Below are 10,339 nucleotides of genomic sequence, written 5' to 3'. Positions count from 1 at the left end.
GCTCCGGCATGGGCGGGCGTGGGAACCGCAAATAGGAGTCTTATCGTCCGTGCGACGGTGTAAGAACGATAGCGCCGATTTTTCGCCGCTTGGCGCTCCCGGAGGGAATCGCGTCTACCATCTATAGCCGTGCGATCTCCGCGCGAGTCCGTCGCTTCGGAATTTCGTGCTTACCACACTCTCCCCTCCCCCTCCCCTCCCCGTCCTTCTTTCCCATGCCTTGATTGTAAAAACCGATGAAGCGTACCCCGCCGCCGGAGTTCTCGAGAACCGACAACGCGACGTCGTTGTTACCGTTTTCTTTTCTTTTTCTTTTTTCCCTTCCCTTCCCCTTTTCTCCCGCCCCGCCGAACGACAGGCGTTCGTTATTTGCTGATTTCGGTACGCGATATTTCGAACAGAGAGAGGAGTTCATGCGTGAAGAGCGTTGTCCTGTTCCTTTCACCGCGTATGTTTCGTACCCTTCCTTCTTCCCCCCTTCTGCCATGGGAAAGTACACAAATTCGAAAGTGTAATGCGACTTGGATATACCTCGCGTGCGCGATTACGCGCGTACACGCGTACATGTTTTTCCCATCGACGCCGATTTCCATGTGATGCACACGGCGCGCGGGCGTGCGCATCCCCGGCCTCGAGACAGAACACGAGACTTTCGGGAAAATCCTCAGCATTGAGAGACGAAATATCGTCGGAGAGATCTCCATCTAGGAGAAAAGTTACTTCGATCGTGCGATACTCTCGAAAATATCTGATAAAATGTTCTTCTCCCACGATGAATCATCTTCCTCTCTGTTCATGCGTATGCCTCGTGGATGCCACAGGCGTACTCCTGGTTGTGCGTACACGCAGTTCATTCTGGTATTTTATGATCGTACTATTTTTACGGTTATTTTTTAATTATTATTTGGTCAAACTTATTACTACTTATTATTTGATTGATTCGATTTAATTTCTATTTAGCTAAAATCTCTCTTGATTAATAATTAATTTTTAATTATTGCTTAATCGTAGACATAAATCATTGATATCGCGGCTCGCACTGACTCGCGCGCGCGCGCGCGATCGCGTGAAACGGATTTGGTCAGAGTAATTTCCTTCGAATGAATCGCATCGTCGTCCTCTCGGATATTAGCAGAAGCGATCGAGCGTTTCTACGAACGAGATTACTTAGCAGCTAATAGCCAGCTTCTCGGCTAGTTCTCGACTAGTGTATGAGAGCGTAGCGTAGCGTTGCGCTCGAGGAACAGCTGCGATTCTCGCACGCACGATGCATCCGTGCAATGCCTCGCGAGCATGCACTCGGCGTGGTTGGCTCTCTAATTTATAAAAAAAAGCGAGGAGCGCGAAAACGAGCTCCAACATCTGGCGTCTGCGACCTGGCGTCGTGTCCCTGAGCGCGCGCAACCGTTCACCCGGTTCGCCACCACGACGAAGTCTTGGACGGGGAGATCGTAAAGAGAGCGAGAGAGCGAGAGAGAGAGAGAGAGAGAGAGAGAGAGAGAGAGAGAGAGAGAAGTGGACTGAGGCTCTCTCGAGGCCCGCGGGGCCTATGATGAATTTCTCGCGAAATGCCTGACATTAAGCCACGACGAAGTTCAGCGCCCAGGGCGCGTGCCGTGTGGCACGTATATTTGTAATTCTAATGGAGAGAACTCACTCTCTCTCTCTCTCTCTCTCTCTCTCTCTCTCATGTGGCTCGGGTCTCGCTGCTCGCGACCCCTTCCCACTGCACCTCTTTCTCTCCCATCCGTCGCCCTCATCCTCGGCGCGTAATAGTCGAGCAGGAATTCGGGGCCCAGGGCTGCGGTCCTCCTGGAAAAGGAGGTGGGCTCTCCGAGATAGGCGCGGTTCACCGTCCGATCTACGAGATCGTCCATGACGTCCACACCCACCCTTTAGCCCGTGATCCGTTTTTAAAGCGAGAGCTGAAACCGCTCATCAGCCGCGTCGGATCTGTGCCGACGCGCGCGTCTCAATGCCGGTCAATCCACCGCGCCGTCGCGCCGCGCCGCGGCCGTCGCCTCTCGTAACGTCGTATAACGCAACATTATACGGATCATGTCGCGCGTGTGCACCATAAATAATATTACCGGCTAGTGAATCACGCGTTATGATAGAGCGCAATTTAGTAGCGTGTCGGTCATTACCGTGATTAGGACGTGGGATACATCGACCTGCGAGTGAGCCTGCGCGCTCCCTTCGTCACGGAGCTGCAAAGAACGGTCGGTCTAAAAGGAGATGTCATTACGGCAAGATTGACCGTACGGATTTACAGTTACCGATAACTCGAACAAAGATTAAACGACACCACACCGTTGTTGTCGTGGGTAGATTTTTCTCCGGATTACCCGGTTACGCAAGACAATCGATTGCTGCAAATTTCAGCTCTCTGGAGAATATCTCCTTCTTTCATCGGACAAGAGAAATTGAATCTTTTTATCCATACTATCCGTCTTGGCATCTCGTCACGCGATTCTTGCAAATGTCAGCAACAAGTGATTTGTTGCGAGAGAGAGGGAGAGAGAGAGAGAGAGAGACGAGATGTCACATTGTTCCCTGGTGCGGGTGTACGCGTCTTGTAAAATTTTGTGCAGTCGAGACGCAATTTCCTAGCGTGACAAGGGGTGTAATTGAAAAAAGGTGCGACGAGACAAAACGACCGAGTATGCTATTGAATCGTGTAATCGAATTGACGAATAGACGAATAGTACGAAACGACGATGAGGAGGATACGGTTTCTCCCTCGCTGGTCACCGCGGCCAGTGCGGCGCAACCCGTTCCCGGCCGAAGACGCCGATCCTCTCGTCGAAGCTGGGGCGGCTTCAAATTCGACGTTCGAAAAATCGTCGCGAGTTTAAGCCGTCGATAAATAAAAGGTTATTGCGTCCCGCGTTCAGCGAGAGTAGGTAGGTAGGCCCCGCGGGGTCTCCGTAAGTGGGACAGCTTTACGCAAGTTTTTTATATTCCAGCCATTGTCACATGGACCTCATAACCCTCTCCCCCGTCGTAGCTGGGCAGGAGCCTGCCTGCCTGCCGTACCTCGCCGTTCCATGGATCTTCCTTCAGGCCGACCATTGATATACGCCAACCGTAAAAGCGCGCTGCCGTCCGATAAAGCGCACCGAGAGGAGAACAGGCAGGCGCGCAAGACGCGGCGGCACAAGGGCGTCGAGAAAAGGGCGAGCGGATGCCGCCGCGCAGGGCCGTCGATGATGGTCTCGGCGACGACATAAATAAGGGTCGTTGGTACGCGTTGCGCGCGGGTATAACTGTTTCCAAAGTGTGTGCACACACCGTCCCCCCGTATACCCCGCTTACACCGTTGTCTCGTCGTCTTCCTCCTTGATACCCGCGATGAGAACCGCCAGAGGCGGCTTCTTCGGCGCGTCCGAGGAGATAATGGGGACGCACTCGTAATGTGTGCGTAACGTGCGCGCGCGCGCGCGCGCGCACTTGCAGGACAGAGAGGGAGGTAAAAGACGCGTTAAGTTCCTTCTTGCATGCGAGAACGTGCTTCCGAAGTCGTTGGAGCTGCAGAGTGCGATTTTAACGGGCGTAAAAAGATTCAAGATCGCGCGCTGACGTCGTAATCCGTTGCCGATCAAGGTTACGGAGAAGTAGCGACATGTTGCACAAGAACGTAGTATCTGTTTCAACATTCTAGATCGGGTTCTTAATAACGTCGGCTTATAAATTATACATGCTGTTTGGCATCGGTATTGCGAAATATTTCGTGGGAACTATGATGATTCGAAGGGGAAGAAATCTAGTCCAAATTATGGATGGAGATTGATCGTTATAAAGTAATGGTAGGATAAGAAAAAGAATAGGGAATGCAATGTGACATGCGCGTCACAATATAAACACAAATCGCCATATATAGATATGTGATTCGATTTATGCTCAAAGTGTAAACACTAAATTCGAACTAATTTTGAAAGGTGAGGATTATGTAGAGAGAGAGAGAGAGAGAGAGAGAGAGAGAGAGAGAGAGAGAGAGAGAGAGAGAGAGAGAGAGAGAGAGAGAGAGAGAGAGAGAGGATTATCTTTCAATTTCAATGCATTCCATTGGAATATATGTACATAAGAGAGCGTCACGCCTGCGGGGAACGCTGTTCCAATTTGACAAACACGGTGCCCATGAGAATTACACTAACGTGCGATAGTAGACTGAAATAAAAAATTATAAAGGATAAATGGGCAAACACATGAACACGTACACACTCTCAATTGACGCCGATGAATTTGGTGATAATTTTAACGCTTCCAAATCATAACGTCAAACTCGCACGCCTCTTGGTTAATGTGGCAGAAGCACTCGTTAGGCCCGGCCAGAGGAATTAAAAGATTATTAATTGAATATATACGCACTGAAAGTCGTTTAGTGAGAGAGTTGTGAAGAGAGACCGAACGGTTGTGACGAGAAGCGGGACGGAATAACGAACGTCAAGTCGGGTTACCATATTCCATGGATCTTTGTCGGATCGGCTTTTTATCTCGCCGACGATCTCCGACGGAATCTTAAAAATTTTTCCCCGCGTCTCCTCCACGAGCGAGAGAGAGAGAGAGCTCGTAGCGCGAGTAAGCACCGAACCGCGCCGCGAACCATCAAAGTCCGCGGGTGGCTACGCGCGCCATCGTCGCTCTCGTCGTCGCTGACCGTCGTTGGTCTTCCCTTCGTTTCTCTCGAATAAATTATATCTTAATGAGAGGTAACGTGTCGGCCTGTCGTAAAGGTCCGACCTAGATGGCGTGTCACGATCACGGACAATCTTTCGTGGGATTCGTGAAATTCCGATGACGCGAGCGTTGCTGAAAGCGCCGTTTACCGAAGCCGTTAGTCGAAGCAACGTTTGTCGCTTCAAATTATAATTTGACAGCTAGCATCGCATTGGTATCCTTCAAAAGTGCCGCCACTGACCGACCGCTTAGCACTTTTGAAAATTTCGTCTCGTGACGAATGCTTGTATCTATTACCACGCCTGTTAAGACGTTTCGCCCCCTCTCCTTTATTGATGTTAACAAAATTCAAATGCCGCATAATAATACAACGCGGCGTAGGTATCATCGTAGGTGTTAAAGCTCAAAGCGGCAGCGCCAGAGAGGCTGCACCAACGTGCACACGTGCCGTATACCGACAACAGTCACAAAGGCGGCGGCGGCGGCTTCAGAGAATATGAAGAATATGAAGACGACGAAACGTTTAGAAAAATTCTCCGAGCGTCGCAAACCATAGTGGACAATTGTTAAATGTAAAGAATATATATCAATTATGCTTTAACTGAACATAATTATCTCCTCGTGTAAAAAAAAAATTACGACACTTAATATTATATACATTTTATCCAATATTCCACAGGAATTGTGTAAGTTTTGTACATTTGAGTGTATGAGCAAAAATTAACTTTTCAATTCGTCATATATTGCATTTATATATAATTAAGAAAGTTATAAAATATACAAATATTCATACATGTATTACCGGCCGATGTAAACCAGCTACGAGGTAACATAGCTATGTTACCGATAGATAGTATCAACACCGACGAGATAAGACCTACAATGTGCATGTGCAAGACATCTTTTAGAAATTTATTTGTCTCAGAGCCATTTCTAAAGTAACTTAAGATATTTTGATATTCTTTGAAAGAGGACACACACAATGAATAACAGCTTTTAAGGGATCCAGTATATGGAGAAAATCTTGTTTCATAACCTTCCGTTGGTAAATTTTCTATAAAATTAGAGTAGAATAATAATCGCAGAAATGCGGTTTCACAACGATATATAATATTTTTCATCGTAGGTTTGCGTATAAAAAGTCGGGATAGCCGCAAATTGTAAAATTAATATGTTATTATTTTGCATTAAACGTCAGCAGATAATTATATCTGCTGATTAAAGATGATCGATAATGTCCTCCTTGTTAAATTTTCACTTCCTACCTGACATAAAATTGATAGGTATTATTATTTTTTTAACACGGCTACAGCAATGCGTACCGTAATGCGTTCATTTACATATCAAGCGCGGTATACGGTAGTGTTGCGACATCACTATTTTAGACAAAACTCTTGTCAATAAGAAATCACTTCATTGGAAATATTTCAGCAATTTCAACGACGTAATAAAAAATGTAATCGTACTTCTCTTATATAATGTCGAAACCAACTTTTGGTTGCGAATCGTTCGATTGAAGATAATGTGATCGATTCTAAGATTTCGAGATATAATTTCCAAAAAGTGATTTTCTCCCCAATTTTTCAGTTATCGCCCTAAAAGATGATTTCCCCGAAAGATATCATCACTCTTACGATATATTTTAATATGTGCGATATAAATAAAAACGAAACGGGCGCATTGTCCTGCAGTTGATAAGAATTGTCGTAGCGCTTGATTATTCCAACCGACTGACGATAATTTTAGTGATTGTGATAAACAAAGGTATTTATATATAAATATATAATGTATACTAATTATATATTGTGTGTACGTGTATATGTACGTGCATGTGTACATATATATATATTTTTTTTTACAACCGACACGTTTTTACAAACACACACGTGTTTCTCGGCGTATCTGAGTCGCTCTCGTCGAGCGGGAGTATAAATTCCTACGCAACTTTTTTAAATCGCAGGAAATTGGATTAACCGGCAACGGATCGGCGTAAGCGCTTGCATCATTGAGTTATTCGCAAATTTCACTTCGACGAGAGAGAGAGAGAGAGAGAGAGAGAGAGAGAGAGAGAGAGAGAGAGAGGGGGGGGAGAGAGAGAGAGAGGAGGGGGATTAGAAAAAGGGCAACATGCCGCGCGAGTATTTATAGACTGATATCAATTAGTTGCCGTCTGGTTTAACGGTATATCGTACTCTGAACCGAGATAACATGACATTGTTTTATAGTATCGACCTCCTATTAAGTAAAACTTGAACTTGCTCACGGTGACTTTCGCACAGGTGTCTCGATCCATCGTTATTTCGACGTGCGCTTATAATTAGATGCGTTAATAGTCCAACACATAAATAACCATAAATAACCGATTAGAGAATTTTACGTGTCGTATCGTATCAAGTACGAATCCGTAACGTTGAATCATATTTTACGATTAGAAAATTGCAACACGTACAAAACGTAATAAGGATTACAGAGCTGCTGATTTCGGTTTTTGCGCGACACGCCGCGTCAACAGAGCCGACAGTATATATCTAGTATAGAAACAAGATTTTTAAACGGTCATTCCGACACGTCGATTATTCGGGATCCATAAAGACGAAGTTTATTGGGGCATAGTACCGCAGCTGCGGCTGCGGCAGGGAATCTCGCGAAAGAAATCTCTTATTTCTAGTCACGTTTTGAGAATCTTAATCAAGATTTTTCGTGTAAAACAACTGTGTCGTACATAATCTCGTGGCGCGTCAACGCGATTAGATACTCCTGTCCGATTCGCTCTTCGGTCCGCTCTCATCAGATCTCACTTTTCTAAATTAAGCTGACTTTCAACGATCCTCTCGCGCGAGATAATGTCGCGATGAATTTAGGACGCTTCGTATGCACGTGCATGTACGCGCCGACAAAGTGGATCATCTTCACTCTCGCGTCTCGCAGGGGCCCGCAATCGTGCGGTTCGCGCCGTTAAATTGTCTTCCTGGTGAGCCTACATTGCGAACGCCAGAAGCGGACGGGCCTCTTCGGCCCAGGTTTCTCGGCAAGGACCGATTCAACGCATACCATACGATTCCATACCGTATACACCGTGATATCTTGACTACCTACGCCTATAGTAGTGACGACAAAATAATTGTTTCCAATTTTTCGTCTGAGCTTCCGTAATGCATGTTTCTGGTTCATCCGTTCTCTAATAGCAATAGAAAATTTTCCCATCGGGCAAGAAGAATACGTTTCGAAAGTCATCGAAAATATTGGGAACGACCTTCTTCTATCACTCGTATCTACGGTCGTATCTTTTGAATTTTTCGATTTTGCGAAATGACTGCCGCTGTGTCTGCACTTTTTGACATAAGCCAAGTGCCAAATTTTTTGGCATTTCTGCTAACTAGCATGCTGCTAGCATCTTGATATTTATACGTGAAGCTGATTCTCTTACGATTGAAGGATAGGTGCTATAGAAGAAAACATAATAATAGAGAAAAAGAAAAGAGGAGAGAAGAGAAAAAGAAAGAGCCCTTAATGCCGGTAAATGATATTTCGACCTAATAACACCGTTTATTTCACCGTCGGCCACGCGAGCTGGCGGGATCTCGCTTCCCGCATCTCTCTCGCTACGCTGAGATGAGAACCACGGCGGAAGAGGGTCGATCGCAATTGATCGCAAAATTGGGTTGTGAACAAAAGCAGCGGACGCTCAAGAGGAGACGCACGCTAGTACCGTGTAAGGCGGCATATCTCGCGGCATATAAGAAAGGCAATGTCGGCTAGCTGGCTAGCCAGCTAGCTAGCGCAGGGCTCTGTCGCTCAGAGTGTCGCTTATTAAGGAAGATAATGAGTCCATTCAAGTTCAATCTGGTCAAAAGGTATTGCCGTCGCGTCCGCTCTCGCATACGCTCGGCGCTTCGGTCGGCTCGTCAACTTTCCTAACCTAGGTCGTACGCTTAATTCGCGGCAAATGCAATTTGTTTTGCGCCTTTAGCGTAAAAGTTCGGTTATTCGGATATTCGACGCAAAATCGGAACGAATCAAACATCCAGGAGAGCTTCGAAACTTTCGAATTAATTAAATTGGTTTAAGTAACGCAATTAGTAAAAGATAGCACCCGTTCGATTTAACACGGACCGCGACGTGGCCTCAATCGAGACGTCAGGAAGGAGTCGAGCGGCTGCAGAACCGCGACGAGATATTCGCTTTTCCGGACAGACTTTTCGCGTGCTCGATTTTACGAGTGGCAGACGCAGACAAAGCGCAGAAAATCGGCCGTACAGCTGCTGCCTATCTTAGAGCAAATAGCGACGTTAAAGGCGCAAGTGGGTTAATGGTAAGGACTGAAGAACGTAGACACATGCGTGTGCGCGCAAATACGTGCGACGTACGCGCGAGCATTTTGCGGTCCGCGAGCTACCGCTGACAGCTGATGTTGATAAACGATTGCCCGCAGGCCTCGCGTCGCCGAGACGACGATTCGGTTGTAGTTGCACCTGCATGCGAAGCCTCTTCCTTCTCCTCCTTCTTCTTCTCCTCCTCCTCCCGCGGGCTACTGCCATACTTTCATGCGTAACGATCGGTAGGAACGAGCGTTTTTAATCCTCCTTCGGGCACTGGGTCGCCCTGAAGGAGGGAGAGAGAGAGAGAGAGAGAGAGAGAGAGAGAGAGAGAGCGATTTCGTCGAATCTAGGAAAGTGCATGCACGCTCTCACGTTTGCGAATTACGAAATGATACTTCCGCGCGACGAATTTCTTCTGCATAGGAAGCACAAATTTTTTTTCCTTCAACCAAAACTAGCGTTTGGTTCGTTCATTGTCATATTAATTCAACCAACTTTCTCTCTCTCTCTCTCCCTCTTCTCCGTAGATAAAACAAATCTCTGCGTAAATCAAGATAAATTTTGCTAATTATATTAAATTACTTTAAATTGCTCACTAATATGTTGAATTTAATGAACCTGTTGAATTTAACATAGAAGAGGCGGAGAAAGAGAGGAAGAGAGTTCGTTCCCTCTGACTTTGTCGTCCAGAAAAAGTCAAACCAACGATCCTAGTTTTTAATCGTTTGCGTACGCGTACGGCGGACAAACGGTGCAGAAAGCAGCTACTTAACTTTAGTTCTTTCTGCATTTCTCCCGCGGTAGAGAGGCCGCAAAAATACGCTGGAATACGTGTCAATCGCGCAGATGCAACAGCCGATGTATCCACGGCAGATTCGTCACGCGCGTGAAACTGCCGCTCGGAATGTAAGTAGGAAACGAGACTAATATCGCTATCGTTAGCAAGAACATTTCCCGATTTCTTGCGACAATTCTATTAGAAAGTGTAGCCGCTAATCGTGACTTTGCGTGCGTGCGTGCGCGCGCGCGCGCGACACGCCGTGACGCCACACGATCGACTGTCGCGCGGTTGCGCTCTCTCTTTCTCCCGGGGGAGGACACAGATGCAAAATGCCGTGTACTTTCAATCAATCAACCTGGACTCCGAGGAACCTAGGACCTAGACCCTACGTTTACTCAGTCTCAGACTCGCCGCCCGGTCTCGATTTATTTGCGCGACGCGTTATCAACGGCTTCTCGCCGTTCTTCTCTCATGAGAAGAAGTCCCGCGCTGGAGTCGCGGCGCGCACAACATGCAGTCGCATGCACCGCTTCAATCGCGAAAGTCGGACGTGACGAAG

Source organism: Harpegnathos saltator, unplaced genomic scaffold, assembly GCF_003227715.2.
Source record: "Harpegnathos saltator strain DR-91 unplaced genomic scaffold, Hsal_v8.6 scaffold515, whole genome shotgun sequence".
Classification (NCBI taxonomy): domain Eukaryota; kingdom Metazoa; phylum Arthropoda; class Insecta; order Hymenoptera; family Formicidae; genus Harpegnathos; species Harpegnathos saltator.
Note: the sequence above shows the minus strand (reverse complement) of the source record.